Genomic DNA, 20,928 nt, shown 5'->3' with positions numbered 1-20,928 from the left:
AAACAACTGCACCTCCCAGTCGCGAACCATTTCAACTCCCCCTCCCATTCCTCAGACGACATGTCCATCCTGGGCCTCCTGCAGTGCCACAACGATGCCACCCGAAGGTTGCAGGAACAGCAACTCATATTCCGCTTGGGAACCCTGCAGCCCAATGGTATCAATGTGGATTTCACAAGTTTCAAAATCTCCCCTCCCCCCACCGCATCCCAAAACCAGTCCAGCTCGTCCCTGCCTCCCTAACCTGTTCTTCCTCCCACCTATCCCCTCCTCCCACCTCAAGCCGCACCTCCATCTCCTACCGACCAACCTCATCCCGCCCCCTTGACCTGTCCGTCCTCCCTGGACTGACCTATCCCCTTCCTAACTCCCTACCTACACTCACCTTTCCTGGCCCCATCCCCGCCTCTTCGACCTGTTTGTTTCCTCTCCACCTATCCTCTCCTCTATCCCTCTTCTATCCGCCTCCCACTCTCTCCCTATTTATTTCAAAACCCCCTTCCCCTCCCCCTTTTCTGATGAAGGGTCTAGGCCCGAAACGTCAGCCTCTCTGCTCCTATGATGCTGCTTGGCCTGCTGTGTTCATCCAGCCCTGCACCTTGTTGTCTCTCTCTCCCAAAACTTTACCTGCTGGAATGACAGTAGTCACTTCAGAGTTCAGCATTGTCATTTTAGCGTGACTTGCAGCAACCTTGTGTTCACAATGAGAGTTCAATGCCTTTTGTATTCGCGGAATACACTTCCACTTAATGAACTGAACACAGTTTAGTATGGAAGGGCAAAATGTGGCAGCACTGGCTTGGAGGGCCGAAGGGCCTGTTCCTGTGCTGTATTGTTCTTTGTTAAAGTGGGTGGTGCAGGAACACAAAATTAATTTAAGAGATTTGCGTAAGTGGCAATGACAGGAAGGAAAGAACAGTTCCAAGCAATTCATGTTAGCGGGTAAGTAAATTAGTAGTGGAGCACTTAATTAAAATTGATGCAGCAAAATTGGTTTGGGATAGAATAGTACAGTTAATCCAGTTTTTGTTAGATTATGACACTTTTTGAGTACCACATTTTCCAGTAATTAATGAACAGTAGTAGCCTCCCTATCTCCAGTTAAAGTTCCAGATTAGGGAATATGGATATCCACATACTTTATATCCTCATGTTATCAACAGTGGAATTAGGCTTTTTCCCGCAGTTTACCCACTTGCAGGAATAAAAATAAAACGAATTAATCAATTTGAGTCTTACCATCACCTTCTGAACTTTAGCTAATGAAATAACGAAGGGCGGGAGTAGAGGGTAGTTTGCAGTTTATCATTTAGACAGCCAACCAGGAAAAGTATCACTGGGATTGTCATCTTTGGTGTAATCAATTTGAATTGTGTTGTCAATTTTGATTAAATCTCATCAGATGGAGTTGTCAAAGTTTTTAGATTTATCTAAAATACCTTTAACACAGGTATCCTGGCAATTTAGGAAGGGGTCATTGTATCTTCACTGTTCAATGCGGTTTTGAGACAGAATTATTTGCTGGAATATTTTGGGGACGTTCCCCAGGGTAAAACGCCCCGTCTCACTCACGCTCTAACCCCCACCCCATGATTTTCGAGGGGAGACTTTTGAAAGAAAAAATGTTTTCTTTAAAAAAAAACAATGGCGTAGAAAAAAAACCATTGGTAGAAGCTACATGTCCAAATGAAAACAGAATGAAAAGGCTCGCTTCGTTTCTTATTATAAGAAAGATACTACAGTTATACGATGTAATTCTGGAGTTTCTCTCTAGAGACATAGAGTCAGAAATTTCATACAGGAATACTGTGACTGAGGGTCATCCAAACTCAGCATGAATTTAAGGCGAATAAAGCATTCTGTTTCTCTCTCACTCTCTCGACTTCCTCTTTCAAGCTTCGACTGGTATTGAAAGTCAAGAAATGTCACTTTCTTCGCCTCAGACGACTGCTAAATTCCGACATGGAACTCACTATCGCCTGCAATATCAAAGCGGCAAGTGGTGCTTTTAAAAAAAAAACCATGTCAGACATCGGGCATGTACATGTGATAATAACCAGGCCCCCTTTCCCGTGCACTGAATACCAGCAGTAAGCCAGGCAATACCCAGTGAACACTGGAGGGAATGCAGTAATTTATTCCTCTGACATAATTGAAGACTTGAATGCAGTTTGATGGTTTTTTGTCATTTCGCTCGCCCGCCGCAGTAATAAAGGAAATTTTAAATGTGGTTGGAATTGACAATTTAAAAGGCAATTAAGATTATTAAAGAAATTAAATTAAATTAAAGACATTATTGAAGAATTAAAGAAATGTGAAGAATATAGTCTTGTATCTGATTTATCCAAATCTGGAAAATGTTGATGCTTTCTCATCTCAATACGTCCAATCTAACAAAGTGCAGACAGGAACAGGCAGGAGTGTTAGAGCTGCAATTCTCATTATCCTTAATTTGTCCTTCCTGAAAATATTTGACCATTTCGATACATTTCCACGCCGACGGAGAGAGCAGAGCTATTAAAAAGCAAGTGGGTGCATATGCTGAATTATATCATTCAGACAATGTAATTAGCCCCATGTCCAATTACAACCTGCCTCTGCAATATCAGGGCTGTGTGTAATGCCCCGCCATTCTGTCTGGGGTCCATCTAAATGGGTCATTTAGAAATAAAGTCTCCGATTTGGTTTTCAATCTGTTGTGGATTGTTTGTCCTGCTCTGAGTCTTTTTGTCATAAAGCGATGGGTTGACAGCCTCGCTCTGAGACAGTCATCATATCCCTGATTTGTTGCAAGCTCCTGAAATAGTGAGTCAAGTGACCAGCTGCCATTAAACAATACGTCTGTGGCTTAAAACCGCGTTAGGATCCTCCTTGGTAGTACCAGTTAATTTTTATAATTCACCAGAGAATTAGCCTTTCATTTCAGCCTGTATTCTGACTGTTCATTCCCAGATTTATCTTCACCAGAGAGATGGGGATGTTGTTACATGTCTTTGGAACGATTCTGAAACACTCTCTTAATTTGTAAAATTGTGCCTCAGCTCATAAAGTCTCCGACCATTTTTCAGTGCCTGGTTTGACCTCTCTTTATATTCAGGAATTTCTGCCTTGTGCGCCAAGAATTCCTGGTGACAGTTCCCTCTTTGAAGCCAGCTGGTGATGATAGAACAATTCCAACATGACCCTTTCACTGCTACACTCCAGCACAGAGCTTCAGGCTTCTGGCTTTGCAAATAACCTGCTGCGTTTCAAGAGCTCCTGAATTACTCTGGGCTAATGTATTTCTGTATCACACAGTGATATACTCTGGAAATGACAAAGCATAAGCTGCATTTTTTTTAAAAAATAAGCCTTCTTTTGCCATTGTATCATCCACATTCAAAATGCCATTTGTAGTAGAATCATCAGCAAGAGATATTCCAGGTAGGGGACAGATATACAAGCAGCTTAAGTGATACAGGATGGGAATAGATCACTTATTGTTCCACCTTACTTTATCGGATCCACCAGTTCCTTTCTTCCTTGACAGTTTGTCCATCTATCCTAGTGCTCCTACCTGCCTAACAGGATCTATGCGACACCGAAGGGTACCTCAAGTTGTTATTCAGTTTTTTAAAAGCAAAATTGTTCACAGAATGTGGATGTCACTGGCTAGGCCAGCATTTATTGCCCATCCCAGAGGGCAGTTAAAGGACAACCACATTGCAGTGGGTCTGGAGTCACATATAGGCCAGACTAGGTAAGGATGGCAGATTCCCTAAATGACATTAGGGAACCAGGTGTTCCACTCCCCCCACCCCCTGAAAATTGTCAACAGTTTCACAGTCATCATTAAGCTCTTGATTCCAGATTTTTATTAAACTCAAGTCCCACCATCTAACATGCCAGGATTTGAACTCCAGTTCCCCAGAACATTAGCAAGGTTACTGGATTACTGGATTAATTATCCACAGTTTAATGCAGAGGTGCACAGTCTCTTACTTGTGTGCACTTCCTGACTAACAACTTGCAGTTATATGACACCTTGTAATGGAATGTCCTATGGTGCTTCACAGGAGAAGTATCAGAGGTTGGCGCATAAAAAGTAGCCAAAAGTGTTTTGAGAAAGAAGTAGGGGATTTGGGGAGCTTCAAGAAAAGAGATAATTAAGATTCAAGAAGCTTCAAGAATTGACAGGGTTTAAGATCTGGGCAATTGAAGGCACAGTTGCCAATGGAGTAGCCGCTAAAGTTGGGAATATACAAGGAACTAGAACCAGAGGAGCAGACACATCACAGAGGGCTGTAGAGCTGTGACAAAGATAGGGAAGGGTGAGGGCATAGAGGGATTTGAAAACAATGATGAGAATTCTAAAATTGTTCAGTGAGCAGCGGGTGAATGGAACCTGTGTAGAAAATAAGAAAAGGGCATGAACAAGATACAAATAATATATTAGCAAGCTCGCAAACTGAAGTAAACTGTATCAAAATATGTTAAAGGAAATCCCTGAATTCAACTAAGGCAAACCTGATTCAGAGGATTCAGATTTTGCTATACTTACCCATTCCTTGATGGATGAATTTGTTCTTTGAGCAATCTGAACCTTGGATCAGATTCCAAACTTGAGATTTATGTGAGTCTTAGAAGGTGAAGTTTGTGTTCGGAAATCCAAATATTGGATTGGGATTCTCAACATCTGACTTTCATTTGAATTCAAGTTGAAATATTGTACTGTTTTCAGCACATCCCTTGAATATTACTTTGAAACTAGGGCCACTTGTACTTTCAATGTGATTTGCTTATGTGCATGTTCCTTTTACATTATATTTTGAAACATTTGATGTATTCTGAACTTTAATCCTCCTTTATTGATGCAGTTGAAGCCTTTTGCTTTCTTTATTGATATACCAAAGGCTAACAGTTCCATAGAGTAACTTAGATTGTGTAAGACAAAATCAGACCATTTCAGCCTAATTGTTCCATATGAGCCTCACCACCTTTCTATCAGCTGATCTTTCTACTCCTTTCTCCCTCAGCAGTTTGTCTAGCTACACGTCATGGGGGAGATGGCTGTGTAATAGTAATGTTACTAGACTAGTAATCCAAAGGCCTAGGCTAATGCTACAGGGCCATAGGTTTGTACCCTACTAAAACAGCTAGCAGAATTTAAATTTAATTAATAAGACATGGAATTGAAGGGTAGTCTTAGTAGTGAAGAAGAGGAAACTATTATTGATGGTTGTAAAATTCCATCTGGTTTGCTAATGGCTTTGAAGGAAGTTGCCATCCTTACCTGCTCTGGCCTACATGTGACTCCAGGCCCAAAAGCAGTGTGGTTGACCTTTAATTATCCTCCAAAATGGCACAGCAAGCCTCATAGTTCAAAGCAATCAGGAATGGGCAATAAATGCTGGCTTTTTGGGCAATGCTGACATCTTATGAAAGAATAAACCAAAAAAAAATGCATTGAAGTTTCTCAGAGTAGCTAAGGGCTTAAAAGTTGGATCTTACAGACTTGCCAGTTTTATTATTACATGTGGGCTGTCTTTAATATCTCCAGTAACATTAAGTAATTTAGCACTTTGATGTTCCACATAACGTGAATGAGGAAACTTGATCACAGTTTAAAGTAAAATTTCCCGAGCAGTAAAATGTGTCTAACTAACATTCGGAATGTCTTTCATTTCATACCTGATATAAATTGGAATAAATCCAACACAGAGATTGCTATCATTAGTGGATGTTGCCAAGATTGCTTTGATTTGTTGGCATACGTTATGCTATGATAGCTTCATACTTACTTGAGATATTCTCACTGTAATTACCAGGTGGCCAAATCTACCAGGTTTTTAAAGTTATGTTGTTTTTTGAATGTTCTGAATCCTTAAGCACAAGCAGCCTTGTCATATTGTGCAGTTATGCTTTGGGAAAATAATGTTTCTTCAAGACTTCCATGCAATGTAAGTTTGCGCATAATTAAATGAAAAGTTGTTTTATAATGTCTCTTCTACTATTTAAACTAAAAACATAACTCACAAAGGGGACACCTCACACTAACCTCCTTCATAATCTGCTTGCACTGTTCTTCTCCAGGTATTCAATAATAAGAGGAATTCTAAAAGTTATAAATGGATTATGATGTTTGATCACTTCACAGCAGCCTGATCTCCTAAGGTTTTCTAGGTCAGCCCTACTGTGCAATTCATGGCAAGCTCCTGGATCTTTTTAGATTTGATGCCTGGAGCTAATTGGAAAGGCAGTTGCTCAGGAAATGAAATGATCTGCCTCTCTTAGAGGACTACTGTGAAAGTTAAAGGAATCTTAAAACGTAAAGGCTAATGGTGGGGCGGGCTGGTGTGGGATGAGGGTGGAAGGGAGATTGTGGCAGCTTTGGTAAAAGATGCAAATACTTATTTTCTAAAATGCTCAATCACTCTACGTGACAGCTGGTGTGTTGTTTTATCTGGAAGACAAGGTTAAAATTGCACCTATGGAATTTGGGGAAGAACATGGATTGAGATGGCCTACCTTAAGAGAGCTTCCTGGGTAGGGCTATCTTGTGATGACTGAGATCTAGTGATACATTCCTATTTCTGGGCTAGAGGTTCTATGTTCAAGTCTCCACTTCAATACGTGATGGTTGCAGAAGGTGAGTCATAATACAGCCAAGCAGGTTGATTAATATTCTTTAAAAGTAAGAAAGGGAGAGTCTCCTGGTCAGCTGGAACAGTGTGGCAGCTGCAGCACAACAGCCTCTGCACGTTAATTGACATGTGGAGGTTCTTCCCTTGACCAAGTAGCTACCTTGTCCTGAGGAACCATTCCATGCTCAGTAATCCCATCTACCAGGCAGCTGGTGGATGTCCACCACCAAGTATTTGCCATACATACTGCTGGCTCGTTCCAAGCTGTCTTAGAGTTTCTATTTTGCTTATAGTGCATGTCCATTCTGAAGAGCTCATTCTAAGTGCAGATTACAATTGATATTGTTATCATAATCATACCTTTAAATCATACCTTGTTTGGCTTCCTGAGCCAATCAACCCACTGCCTTTGGCCCTACGTATACCGCAGACGATATTTTCTCCTGTTAGCCATGTACAAGAACCCGCCCATGATTTTCACACAGCACAGTGCCAAAAGTCGACATTCCAGTGTGGAAAGAACCTCCAGATTTGTTTCAAATCAGCCATGATCCAATTGAACTTTGGAAAAGGTTCCGTTGGGAGAGGTGGTGGTGGTGATGAGGGGGTGAGTTATGAAAGGCTTACTCCTGTTTCCATTTTCCTAAATATCAGAATATTGCCAAAGCCATTACTGTAATGACCTCTGAGGCTAACAAAAATTAATCAGATTTCTTTATTCATAATAACTCCGATTGTTTCCTCGGTGCTTGTCTGAGGCTCACTTGGAGTGAATTCCTTTTATTCATCTCTATCCTAAATGAACATAAAGAAACATGCTAAGCCATTTTAAGTCTGTTATAATATTGAAATTAACCTATGATTTTCTTTTGACAAGTGGTTTTATTTAAAAAAAAAACACCAGGAAAGTGCACATGCCTCACACAGACCCATTATATGGATTTGAGTCAGGATTTCCAAGTATACCACATCCACAATCATTCAGACACTTCTCCCCCCATCATCACTGATGTGGAGGAGAAGCAGTATGTACTGTCTACAAGGTACAGAAATTCACCAAAGGTCATTAAACAGTCCCTTCCAAGCCCGCAACCAATTCCACACAGAAGGACACGGGCAGTAGCTATGTGGGAATACCATCACCTGCAAGTTCCACTCCAAGCCTCTCACCATTCTGCCTTGGAAATATATTGCCCTGTCACTGGGTCAAAATATGGAATTCCCTCCCTGAGGGCATTCTGGGTTTACCTACAGCACATGGACAGCAGCAGTTCAAGACAGCAGTTCACCACCACCTTCTCAAAGGCAAGTAGGGATAGGCAATAAATGCTGATCCAGCCCATGTCTTATGAATGGTGTAAAAATGATTCCTGAAACAGATGAAACACACTTTATGGTACTTAACATACTGGATAGTGGGGGAGGGGTGGGAATTACTGGCTGGAATTTGGAGAGTTAGCAGAGATAGATGAGGAGACTTTTGAGAGAGAGGTGGGAGATAGGGCTTGGCAAAGGGATGTAGGAAGAGAATTTCAGACTTGTTTGCACATTCTCCCCAGGTCTGCTCCATGTGGGCTTCCTTCCACAATCCAAAGATATGCAGGCAAGGTGGATTGGCCAAGCTCAATTGCCCATAGTGTGCAGGCGAAGTGGATTAGCCATAGGAAATACAGGGTTACAAGGATAGGATGGGGGAATGGATCTGGGTGGGATGCTCTTCAGAGGGTCAGTGTGGACTTGATGGGCCGAATGGATTCTCTATAAAATTCTCTATTCCCTCTATTATAATTGAGCACAAGGCTGCTGGTGCAGATCAACTGAAAACACAAGTACCAAGCTCCAGCCCTGTCTCTTCATGTTCTCAGTCACCCAAATAAAAGGATAATATTTGCTTCCTTGCGGCTTCCATAGATGTGAAGCCGCAACAGTGGCGAAGCTGCTGGGCCACAAGCTGTTAAGTTTTATGGTTTAAGACCAGTGAAAATTTTCAGATTCCCACAGCCTTGTGTCACCACATGGGGGCATATGGCTGGGATTTGCACTTGTCGGTAAGGCTTAGTGGCTGACTCCATGTATCCTTCCTAAAGCACTGTTGCGGCTTGTTCGGTCATACAGGGCCTTTGTGCCTGGATTTGATTTGACTCAATTACTTGAATCTTCCTGAGGATTAGAAGCCACAGTAGTCATTTACTTTTAATCAAGAAGCAGTTGAGTGTGAGAATGGAATTCCCTCGCTGGAGGTCTCCCTTTGTGTCGGTTCCATATTTACTGTGTGAAATATGTAGGAGACGCAACCAGAGGTGAAACCTTTTGATTACACATAGAGCACAGTGATTGGCAACCATGTAAAGCAGACTTACTCTCAGTGTGTGTTTCTGGGTCTCGTGTTTATTGTTTGAGTCTTTGGAGCATGAGGCAAGTGTCATGAGTTGAGAGCAGTCTGCTCTACACAGCTAATGATCCCCATAACCTATCTCTTTTACTTCATAGTCCAGTTTGCCTGTGGATAGATAATCATGTTAATTAAACCTGATTGAATAACACAAAATCTGGTCACAGTTAGAATCTCCATTATTACTGTGTTAAATGATTGTGCAGGCTGCCTCATGGTTCTATATCACGTTATTTGCTTTCATAATGTGCGGCAAGATCAGTCCATGAGTAATTTGCTTGTCCTTCATGGAGCTTTCTGTCAGCATTCAATTGAGTGAGGAGAACAGGAGGTTTACTCTTTGACCAATGACAAATTAAATAAGATAAATCAATAATACTGGGCACACCCCCTCTTCCGTTTTAGTGATAGTGTTCAGCTGCAAAAGGGTTAATCAAAGAAATTGAATTTCCCCTACTCCTTGCTGTTTGGTCCAATTCAAAGAATCACTAACTCATCAACTTATTAGGGAACACCGTACTTCTAGTAGTTACTATACACTTTCTACTGTGAGTACGGAATCACTACAAAGACGGACCCCCAGCTAAGCAGTTCTATCAGCGCGGTTGCCTGCCCCTTGATTAAAGTTAGAATGGCCACAGTGGGTTCTAATCCTTCGAAAGACTCAAATAAAATTGAGTTGAATCGCATCAAAGCACAATAGAAGTACATAACAGAACAAGCCATAACAACGTTTCACGGGAAAGATGCACGGAGCCGGGATCTAAGACTTCCCGGCAAGTGCAAATCCTGATCAGCTGCCCTCATGTGGCGAGGCAACGCTAGAAGAATCTCCTGTATTTTTAGGTCCAGCACTTAATACGTGCACTTTGCGACCCATGTGGCTTACATCACTGCTTGAATTTCTTTTACCTTTTAAAACTACGATGCAGCAAAAAGATACATTGCACAAAAGGTAAGTTAATACCCAATCCATGATAATAAGCTTAGCTGGCTGATTCTAGACAATCCTTAGTACTTTTTATATATGATCGACAGCGTGCTTCAGTGGGCCATTCACCTTCCATGCTCAATGTTCTATCAGACTTGTGTCAGATCCAAAATGTGTGCAACGTCATGATAGAGGATCTTTTCTGATTCACTCATGGCATGTAGGCATTACTGGCAAGGCCAACATTTATTGTCCATCCCTGAGCCCCACTCTTGAACCACTGCAGTCCATGTGATGTAGGAATACCCACAGTGTTGTTGGGGAGGGAGTGCTAGGATTGAAGGTACAGTTCTGAGTCAGGATGGTGTGAGACATGGAGGGGAAATTGCAAATGGCGGTGATCCCATGTTTCTGTTACCCTTGTTCTTCTAGGTGGTAAAGGTTGCAGATTTGAAAGATGCCATCAAAGATGGTTATGCAATGTGTAACCTGCTCTTGGAAAAGTGGGAAAACTTCCAGACCTGAACGCAACATTACAGAATCAATTGGAAAAAATCTGGCCTGGAGAGAGAAGAAATTAAACAAAACTTGATTTCTATAATACTGTGAAGAGATCACTCTTTTCTTTTCCCCGTGACAACCATAACCTCCTCAAGTTTGTTCAGAATGAGACCTGGTCATTTAAATGAATTACATTTGAAAACAACATATTTTTAGTAAATATTTCATTAATATAGACAGTTAAAATGCTACGGATAGCAGATGACCATGATAACTTGTATCAAAGAATAACATTTGCTCAAAGAAAGTTGTTCATTTCATATGACTTTGTATTTTAATGGTTAGTTATGACTAAGGTTATAGAAAAAAAATGAACAACTTTTACCTAAAGCAATGTTAGCATATTTTCAGGCATGGCATTAGAGAAAGGAGAGAAAATGGTTCCAGTCTAGGCACAGCAATATACCCACTTCCAATCTGCACAGAGGACTTTGAGGAAGTTAGGCCATTTGGGAAAGACCCTAATTTGCACTAGGTTTCTTTGATTTCCTTTACTTGCTTTGCTGCAGAGATCTGAACCCATGTGCTGCAACAACATAATGATTGCATTAAATAAATCTTTAAGAGTATGAACTTCCACTGCCAACATTATGGAACTTAATTAATCTTTTTTTTCCTCTTTACAGTATTTTTTTAATGAAACACATCTATTCTGGTGTTTCTGTTTAGCTTCGAATTCTGAAAACTGATGTTTCTTCTGAGCTGACTGCAGCATAGTTAACAGAGAAAGGCAATTATTCCCCAGAAGTAGCACAAAAGATGTCTTTTACATGACTTAATGTCAGTGCAAATGAAAGCAACAACCCTACTGGATACTGTGATGTTACAGCAATCAGAGGAACAATCAATAAGACAAATCTGCTATTTAACTAATTATTCTTATTTAGGCTGTCATTTTATAGATTGTATTCCCAATTGAGAATATTGGGATGCTTTGATCCAGATCTATTGTGAGGCAAAGACAAATTATCCATAATCTACCCTTAGCGTTAGAAGCTATATTTCACTTCCTAATGAAAAGCCCAAATCGCTACCAGCACAAAGGACTCATTTGTATATGGTTAACCTAACTTTGATAATGACTTCTATCTGAAGTGTGTTAATTAGCTTGTTCAAAACTAATCAGTTGAAGCAATGGATGATAATTTTCTCTGATTTGCTGCTGCTGAGGAAGATTTCGAAAATGGTGACTGTAATTGTCTTGATCAGAGCACTCCAACATCCTTGAAGTAAAAGACTACAGACGCTGGAGATGTAAAATAAAAATGGAAAGTGCTGGGGAAACTTAGCTGGTCTGGCAGTAATATTGAGGCTGGTGTGTTTCGCCAGGACGCACACTGAGACAAACATCAACTGCGCCTGGAGGAATATCAGCTTTGTCAAAGAAGCTCTTTGCTCTTCCCGAAACTTGTCGGTCTTCCAGAGCAAGGAGTTGACCTTGACTGAGTGTTGCAGACTGGCACGTTCCAAGGTCCAGGACTATGTGCTGAGGGATGCACTAAAGCTTGGGGCAGCTGCTGCCAAGGTGCAGTGGAGGAAGTCTGAGGTCTTCCTGCTGAAGTAAATGGGGGTCCATTCGGTTATCGGACCGTCCTGGTGCCTCAAGTGCATGTAAATATGGTCTTGTACAAGTAAGAGATGTCTTTGGTTTGTTTGTTGGATAGAGTCAAACTCTAATGATTACTTGTTTTCTTCATATGCTATTGTACAGAACCGAACTGCATTTGTGACGATGTGTAAGTATATATATTGACATATATAAAGTTTTTTATGATTAAAGTATATTTATGAAATAATAAGTTTTTAAAAATTGAGTCAGCTCTGAAGAAGAATCATATTAGACTCAAAGCATTAACTCTGCTTTCCCCTCCAAAAGTGCTGCCAGACCTGCTGGGTTTTTCTAACACTTTCTGTTTTCACTTCATCAATGGACCTACCGAGATCTATGGGTCTTCTCAACCTTGTGCTGCATCCCTGTATTTGCCGCAGGGGTTATGACACTCTGACATTTGGATTTCTGTCCAGATTTTCTGCAGCCTTTTTGGTGGGATTTGCATTTATTTAGCACAACCAAACAGTGCCGCTTTATTCTTTAGACGCCCCTGTGCAACAATCTCCTGCAGCATGTTCATTATTATCAAGGAAATTTAATTCCCGGGTGCCACGACTCAAGTGTAGGATCTGAGTATCACATTACAGCAATAATGTTCTCTACTGACAGCAAGGACGATGGGAACCATTCTAACTGGTGGAATAAGGAGGAATGCAGATTTCACATACCCCACTCAATTTGCTCTCCACTGAAACCAATAATCAGGATTCTGTCAGGCAATAGGGATATTGGTCACGGAGCGGAGAACCAACGGGGAATGTCTGTCGATTCACCGCGTGCAGCCTGACAAAATCAAGCACCTCTCAGGCGTTAGGTGTCACCGTCAGGCCTTCTCTAGCACAAAGGTCCTCAGCAGCAGAAGTCCCACTCACCGAGAGTTGGCTGACAACTCCCCATTGCACCAACAGCAGAGGGAGTGGTGACAGCTGACAGTAACATACTCACCAGAGACCTGGGATCACCAAGGGACCCACACCAAAGGTTAGTGAAGGCAGATTCAGAAATGCAGGGTAAGGTTGTGGAGGGGTGTCGGAGGTTCGGAGCAAGAGCAGCTCCCCCTGCCCCAAGTCCAAATACTTTAGGGATGATGAAGCATGACTCCAAATGAAATCCCATTGCTGGCATCCAGGATCTTATTGTGTACAAAAATATACTTTATTCATAAAAATTGTAAAATTACAACACATTTTGATTTGAAAATTACAATAAAATTCAACTTGTCTCCAAACAGCATGTTCCAATCTAAGGTACCTCAATATAACCATAATACCATTGATAATTACAATATATAGGCTATGGCTGGTATTCAGCCTGAAGGCAAATCATTTCAAATTGAAAATTACAGAAAATGCAATAAAATTAAACTTTTCTATATACAACATGTTCTACTCTGAAATGCCTTAGAGACCTATCCCCATTGTGTTTTTCTTGTGGCTACTCCAAACTCTAGTGTATCCCTCAAGACACATGGAATGTCCCCGTTTGCAACATTCAGTTGTGAATAATTCTGTGAACTGGAAAACCAGCAAGTTTCCATCAGACCACAGTGCACTTTTCACCAAGGTCAGAAATCACATGACACCAGGTTATAGTCCAACAGGTTTATTTGAAAACACAACCTTTCAGAGTGTAGTCCCTTTGTCAGGTGAAGTGAGAGGGGTAGTATCAGATGCAGAATTTATAAGTGAAAGATTAAAGGATCACAGAACTGATGAGGATGTATTAAACAAACCTAAGATGCCGTTAAATCTTTAATCAGTTGGAAGGCTTTAATTGATTAATATGTATATGTAAATCCCTAGATTTCTTTCAAGTCACTGCCCTGAGAGATCTAAAGGTTTTATCAGCACACACATCTCCATCAGAGAAGGATATCTCAATACCTCAACTCTACTGCAAGCCCACAGATAATCTCACAATACTGCACTTCTCTAGCATCCATCCTAAACATATTTAAATAGCCATTCCCTATGGACAAGCCCTACGTATACACAGGATCTGTTCGGATGAGGAAGAACATGGAGGACACCTGAAGGTGTTGAAGGACACCCTCATAGGAACGGGATATGATGCTCAACTCATCGATCGCCAGTTCCGACATGCCACAGCAAAAAACTGTAATGATCTCCTCATAAGACAGACACTGATAAAACCTTTAGTTCTCTCAGAGCAGTGACTTGAAAGAAATTCAGGGATTTACATATACATATTAATCAATTGAAACCTTCTAACTGATTAAAGATTTAACAGTATCTTAGGTTTGTTTAATACATGCTTATCAGTTGTGTTACCCTTTGATCTTTACTTATAAATTCAGTGTTCTGTGTGCTTCTTTCTCACTTCACCTGATGAAGGGACTATGCTCCAAAAGCTTGTGATTTTGAATAAACCTATTGGACTATAACCTGGTGACGTGATTTCTGACCTTGTCCAACCCAGTTCAACACTGGCACCTCCACATCACTTTTCACCAAGTAAGTGGTCTTCCAGTGGCAAATGCTCAGTGTGCGCCATTGACAACAGCCCATGGAGCACAGAATCTTGCATTAGCCCTGAAGGTCTTCCCAGACTTCCTGTGCAAAGGCCCGGTCCACAAAGTGGTGAAAAACAGTCTTTTCCTTACCCCAACCACTTCAAAGGCAATGTGAGGAGGGGTTGAGGTGTCTGGGCCTGAAGGAAGAATCTGACAGGAAAGGCATTTCTCACCACCAGCCAAGCCACATCTTGGCGCTTGTTTGAGGCACTCTACCAAATGACTTTGACAGTCTGCTCGGGAAACCATCCAACAGATCTACAGCAGGGTTTCCAGGGGGTTAGGTGCTGACCGATGTCTGATCGACTTGTGGTCAAAGGTACTTTTCTGCATAAACTGCTCTATGAAGGACAGGTAGAATGTCATTGTCCAACTACTTAAAGTATTGTGTTGCGTTGCACTTAAAATCTTAAGTGTCACTGTAAATTATGTTTGTATGATGAAGGTTTACACACAGCTTATCCCTAAGAACACATTCCAATTTCAATCTTCAGATTAAGCAGAAGAATTCTTGAGTGATTGCCACTGTGCAAGAGTAGGAATGGGCCAGATGTGCACCACATACAATACTGAGTGTGCCTCGCACCCAATGACTAGACTCTTACCTGCAATGTAGATGGAATGTCAGTCCCAGATGACCAGTTTTTTGCTTTATCAGTTGCCACATTCCCAGTTGTTCCTCTGCTGGTTTCTCCTCCATCAATTCAGTCTGCTGAGAAGTGGGAGACTCTGGGGGTCGAAGGGGGACCTTACCGATGTTTACTGAACCCTTCTGTGAAATCGTCTGATCCCTCCCAACCTTGTCTCATTCTGCTCACTGGAGGGCATGGTGAGTGGAAAGTTTCAGGATTCTTTGGGGGGGGTTACATTCACAGTGCCACACACATGTCCCTCTTTGCTTTTTGCTACTTGTGCAGTCTTTTGGGCAGTTCCTGTAATAAGCATCCACAGTTTGCAGCACTTAGTCTGTTTGCAATCCTTTTTTCTGATTACCTTCCTGCTTGCAGTTCTCACTGGTGCTGAAGTTGGCTGCCACGTAATCAGACTTGGCATAAGAATGACAAATGTAGGACTGTCCAGTATAGGCCAAGTGGTTACAGTTTCCCCAGATAGCAAGCCTGGAAGGAGGATCGCTCCCTGACCATTTATTCAGAGTCACCTTGACGAGTGTGTGCTGATCCAAAGATGTCCTTGACCTCGATGCACTTCCCAAACTTGTGGATGTCCCCAGTTTGGATGGTGGGTACATTCAGGACAAGAATGTGAGGTTGGAGAGGTGCTCCACCACCATCCAGTCATGACAGCAGAGTAAACATTGGTTCTATCATGAGGATTTTCACTGGTGGCAGATTTTTCTTTTCCTCAAAGACCTTGAAGAATTCTGTACACACTGCAACATTCTTGACGGTCAAGTTGAAGAATCCATCACAGGCAACAGACGTCCACAGCTTCAAATCCACTAGATTCCAAGATGATTACCTTAGTGAAGAATGTACAGTCCATTGGTGTTCCTCCTTCATAATCTGAACCATCACATTAATGGTGTTGTGTACCTCCTGGTATAATTATAGCTGACACTTTCCTGATCATGAGCTCTCCCATGCCATGTACCCCATGCGATCCTTTTCTGTCCTCCAACCTAATCACGGGAGGTTTTGCCATTGCCTGAGGACTAATTTGTGACCTCTCACACAATTAAGTGGATCAGTTAGTAGCTCTGGTCACTGCCACAACGCGCTGCATTAAATCAGCCTAGCACACAGGGCTGCAAACCAGATTACTACCCAACAAACTAATCTACAACTGTCCCACTGTCTCCTGTAATATAGGACCAGGGCAACTGTAATTGTAAACAATTGGTTAATTCTTTGGGTCAGCAAACAAACTGAACAAACAAGGGTTTCAACAGCTTCAGTTGCACATATCACAAGATCAAAAAATGGACGGTGCATTCCAGACTATCCCTATTAGCCAATAGAGTTCCATGAAAATGAATGGTGAATAAATCAGTGTTTGAACAAATGTTCCCTTTGAGTGATGTTTCTGGTAACTGCCACATTATTATGTTTTAAATTTCATCAGACCCATATTCCACAATGATAGATGTCATCTTTCATGCACTAGGCCTCAATTACATTGGGCCCCATGTTGATTTTACTCCAAGCCATACTTCTACAGTTCAGTCTTGACAGGATCACTGTTGATGACACACTTTCAGCTTTGCAAGGTCATTTGTGTAAGAATGTTGCTTTGTTGGAATGTGAATTCTTCCTGCTGATTCTCCTCCCCACATTATAGGGGCAGCCTTTCTCCTTAGTTAGATGAATTGCTGATGAAATTTTGCATCAATGGTGCGTTGTATTCGACTTACAACCACCTGCCATGATGCACAAAACAAAGTAAATCACTACAACCTGTAGGATAGAACAGGTGCTGTTGTATCATGCCATCTGCACCCTCAATCCAATCTGGTACGTGGAATGACATTGTATCGCAAATGCATTTTTTTTTCGTCCTGTAGTGTTTACAGAAATTATTTCCAATGAATTATTCACGCTAAAGATGATGCTTTGTAAACATCTTTAACAATTTGCATTATTTCTGGCATAAACTGAGATAATTGGAAAATTCCCCTAAATTTGTTTCAGATGCAAGAATTCTTCTTGTTGTTCTTAGAGGTGTTCCTTGTGTTAATGACCTTGCAGGAAATTCCCACTGCTCTGCTAAATGTTTATCATTCCAGTGATTTCCGATCATCAGGAGTTCTTGTATTTTACAGGGGAAATCAGATTATCCCTTTTTAAAACAATAGCAAGATTTATCTTGATGTGACTATTCATTTTCCCATTCAGCCAGTAATTTATGTTGTCACTTTGAATTTTTTTTAAAATAATGAATATTATTTAATGAGGGAGCTTGACTTGGAAGAATTACAGGATCTAATGGAGTACATATGTGGAATTGGCATCAGATAAACATTAACAATGGGAATGAAACTTCAGGGAGTCCGGTCATTCTTGAATAGATGCCGTGCTCTATTACTTGAACTTGGATATTTCTGGTACATTTATGTCATTTCAAGAAGCAGCGACAACAACTTATATTTACATATTGTCTTTAACATAGTAAAAGGCACAAAACACTTAACCAGACATGAATACGATGTCAGGTACAGAGGAGAAAAGTTTCATTTATGTCACATCTTCTGTAACCCCTGAACATTACAAAGCTAATAAAGTACATGGATAGGAAAGGTTTAGAAGGATATGGGCCAAATGCAGGCAAATGGGACTAGTACTGTTTAGGTAACCTGGTCGGCATGGATGAATTGGGCCAAAGGGCCTTTCTCTGTGCTGATTGACTCTATGACGCGAGATGATCAAACGTTTTGGCCAAAGAGACGGGTTTTAAAAGAGTACCCTTAAAGAGAAAAGCAGGATGAAGAGGTTTAGCGAGAGAATTCCAAGGCTTGCAGCCCAAGCAACCAAGGGCAGACTCACCAGAAATGGAGAAATTAAAATTGATGATGCAATGTGGTTGACTCTGAACTGCCCTCTGGGAAATTAGAAATGGGCAATAAGTGCTGCCTAGCCAGCGATGCCCGCATCCCGTGAATAAATAAAGGAGAAACAAAATGCACAAGAGACCAGAATGAGTTGAGCTCAGACATCCAGAATGGTGATGGGTCTGGATTACATTCATTACAGACAGGGGATTTGGGGAGCAGAGAGTTGGGGGGTGTGTGAGGCCGTTGATTTGAAAACATGGATGACAGTTTTAAAATCAATATGTCACTTGAATGGGAGCTGATGGAGGTCACTGAGCAAAGGGTCGATTGGTAATTTGAACTTCACATGCGTTGAGAGATGAGGAACAGAGTTTTGGATGGCCTCACATTTACTGAGGGTAGAAGCAATCTTCAATATTCTGTCAAAGTGTTAGTGCTGTGAAATCTGGTAGATTTCAGCTTAAAACAACATACACAACATATACGCTGCTGCACAAGTTCACTTCAGCATCATTTTGATTGTAGCTGCAAAATGAATTGAGCAATTCAGAGTCAGTTGTCATTAACCTGAAGACTCCATTTTGATGGATATGCACTCAGGCATTGGATAGCAAGCAGTAATACAGATTTATTTGTGTCTGTGAAGTTTACGGTGTGCAGTAATGGGGACTTTAGGAGGATAGGGGAGTGTTGCGACCAGACAAACTTCCCCAAGTTAGTTACAGTTACAGTTCCAGATGCAATACCTCAATTGTCAAGCTTCTAGGTAAGGGGGGATGAATAGTCTCCTCTCCTTTATACACCCACCCTCCCTGTTAGTTACAATAAAGTTAATTTACAATTTACCTCACCTTTCTCCCAGACCAAATCAATTTGCATTTTGAAAGGGGAAAATAAAGAGAACTGCGGATGCTGGAAACCAGAAACAAAATCAGAAAGAACTGGTAAAACTCAGCAGGTCAGGCAGCATCTGTGGAGAGAAATCAGACTTAACATTTCATGTCCGCTGACCCTTCCTCAGAACAGGTTGAGTTTTTCCAGCAATTTCTGATTTTGTTGCATTTTAAAAAGAGCCATTTTAAACATGGTTTCCTGAGCTAACAAGAAAGTGAGTTTATTAGGTTATTAAACCTAAGAAAAAGTGAGTAGTACAACACATGTACTTCTCATTTCTAATTTGTGTACAAGTCCAAAAGAAAAACATGAAAAGATATATGCATCAATTGCAATAAGTCACTGGTGAAGATAGTGAACGTTGATAGTTGAACAGTCAATTTTGGGATTCTTGACTTTACAGGCCAATTGAAATGCTTTTGTTCTGTTTTCTTTTGACGTTAATTCAAGGCAACACTTTCATGTAAGAGCTTTTCTCCAGTTAACTGTATTCCACAAAAGTCACACCCTTGATTATTAGTGCACCATATAAATACAACCAATTCAAATCCAATTAACTCTTAAATAACATATCCATCAGTTGTTCCCTCATTCTATTAGGTCTCAGACATTCCTTCAGACTATATTAGATGATAACATTTTGATTGTGACTACATAGCACACTTGTACTCTAACTTAGGCTAGGACAATTGAGCACCTTCGTTTTCCAGAACACTTGCTTCCACTAGCACACACAGACCAAAGGTTGAACAAAAACAGAAGTTGCTGGAAAAGCTCAGCAGATCGGGCAGCATCTGTGAAGAAAAAAATCAGAGTTAACATTTTGGATCTGGTGACCCTTCCTCAAGGTTGAACTGGCTTTTAACCCTGGTCCCTGTGTATTCTTTAAAGGGGAAGACACAAACGTCTTTTATCCAGATTGCTGTCTTTCCTCACACTATTTTTACAGTCTGAGATGACTTGCAGATTACAATTCAGTTGTAGTTTATTTCACCCTTTTGACGCAATCAATTTGAAGCTTCCTTCACACCTCATCAGGTGTGACATTCCAGGGTATCACTCTCCAGACAGCCACTAAATTGACATGCACAGTCATTCTTTTTGGCTACATGAACTTTAATTTTTGAAATACATGGTGGAATTAAAAACACATGCTCTGTTATAGTCTGTGATCATTACAAAAGGTCAGGTTGTACAAGTATTAAACTTCTGTATAATTGTCTGTTCTACAACAGCAACAAAAACTAAGGAATAAATGCAGTTGGCAAGGTGAACTGAGATCACAGTAATTACAAAAGGAGCACATTCAAAAAATAGTGTTAAAGTTGGGAATTAGATAAAAGTGAAAATTCTACGCTCAGTATTAGGGATGAAGGGATTACGTTCCGAAAGCTTCTGTTTTCAAATAACCCTGTTTGACTATAACCTGGTGTCCTGTGATTTCTGACCTTATCCACCCCAGTCCAACACTGGCACCTCCACATCAGTATTAGTGAGAATATCTTAAACTGAAATTTGGCTTAACATTTAGATTTTAACTTAAACATTTAAAATAATTGTAAGTTAGTTATAACTGTCAATCAGCTGTAAACAATTAACAACAAAAATAGAAATTACTGGAAAAGCTCAGCAGGTCTGGCAGCAACAATGGAAAGGAATCAGAGTTAACGTTTCAAGTTGAGTGACCCTTCATCAGAACTCCAGCAATTTCTGATTTACAGCATGTACAGTTCTTTCAATTTTTATTTAGCTGTAAATAATTACCTGAATTGGTGCTAATCATTATGGTCTAACTTTATGGGGTACCACTGTCTCTGCCCCTTCTCCCCAAAACTAAAATGTCAGAAGGGGAACATGCCCATGATCCCAATGGC

The sequence above is a fragment of the Rhincodon typus genome, chromosome 21 (genome assembly GCF_021869965.1).
Source record: "Rhincodon typus isolate 14 chromosome 21, sRhiTyp1.1, whole genome shotgun sequence".
Taxonomy (NCBI): domain Eukaryota; kingdom Metazoa; phylum Chordata; class Chondrichthyes; order Orectolobiformes; family Rhincodontidae; genus Rhincodon; species Rhincodon typus.
Note: the sequence above shows the minus strand (reverse complement) of the source record.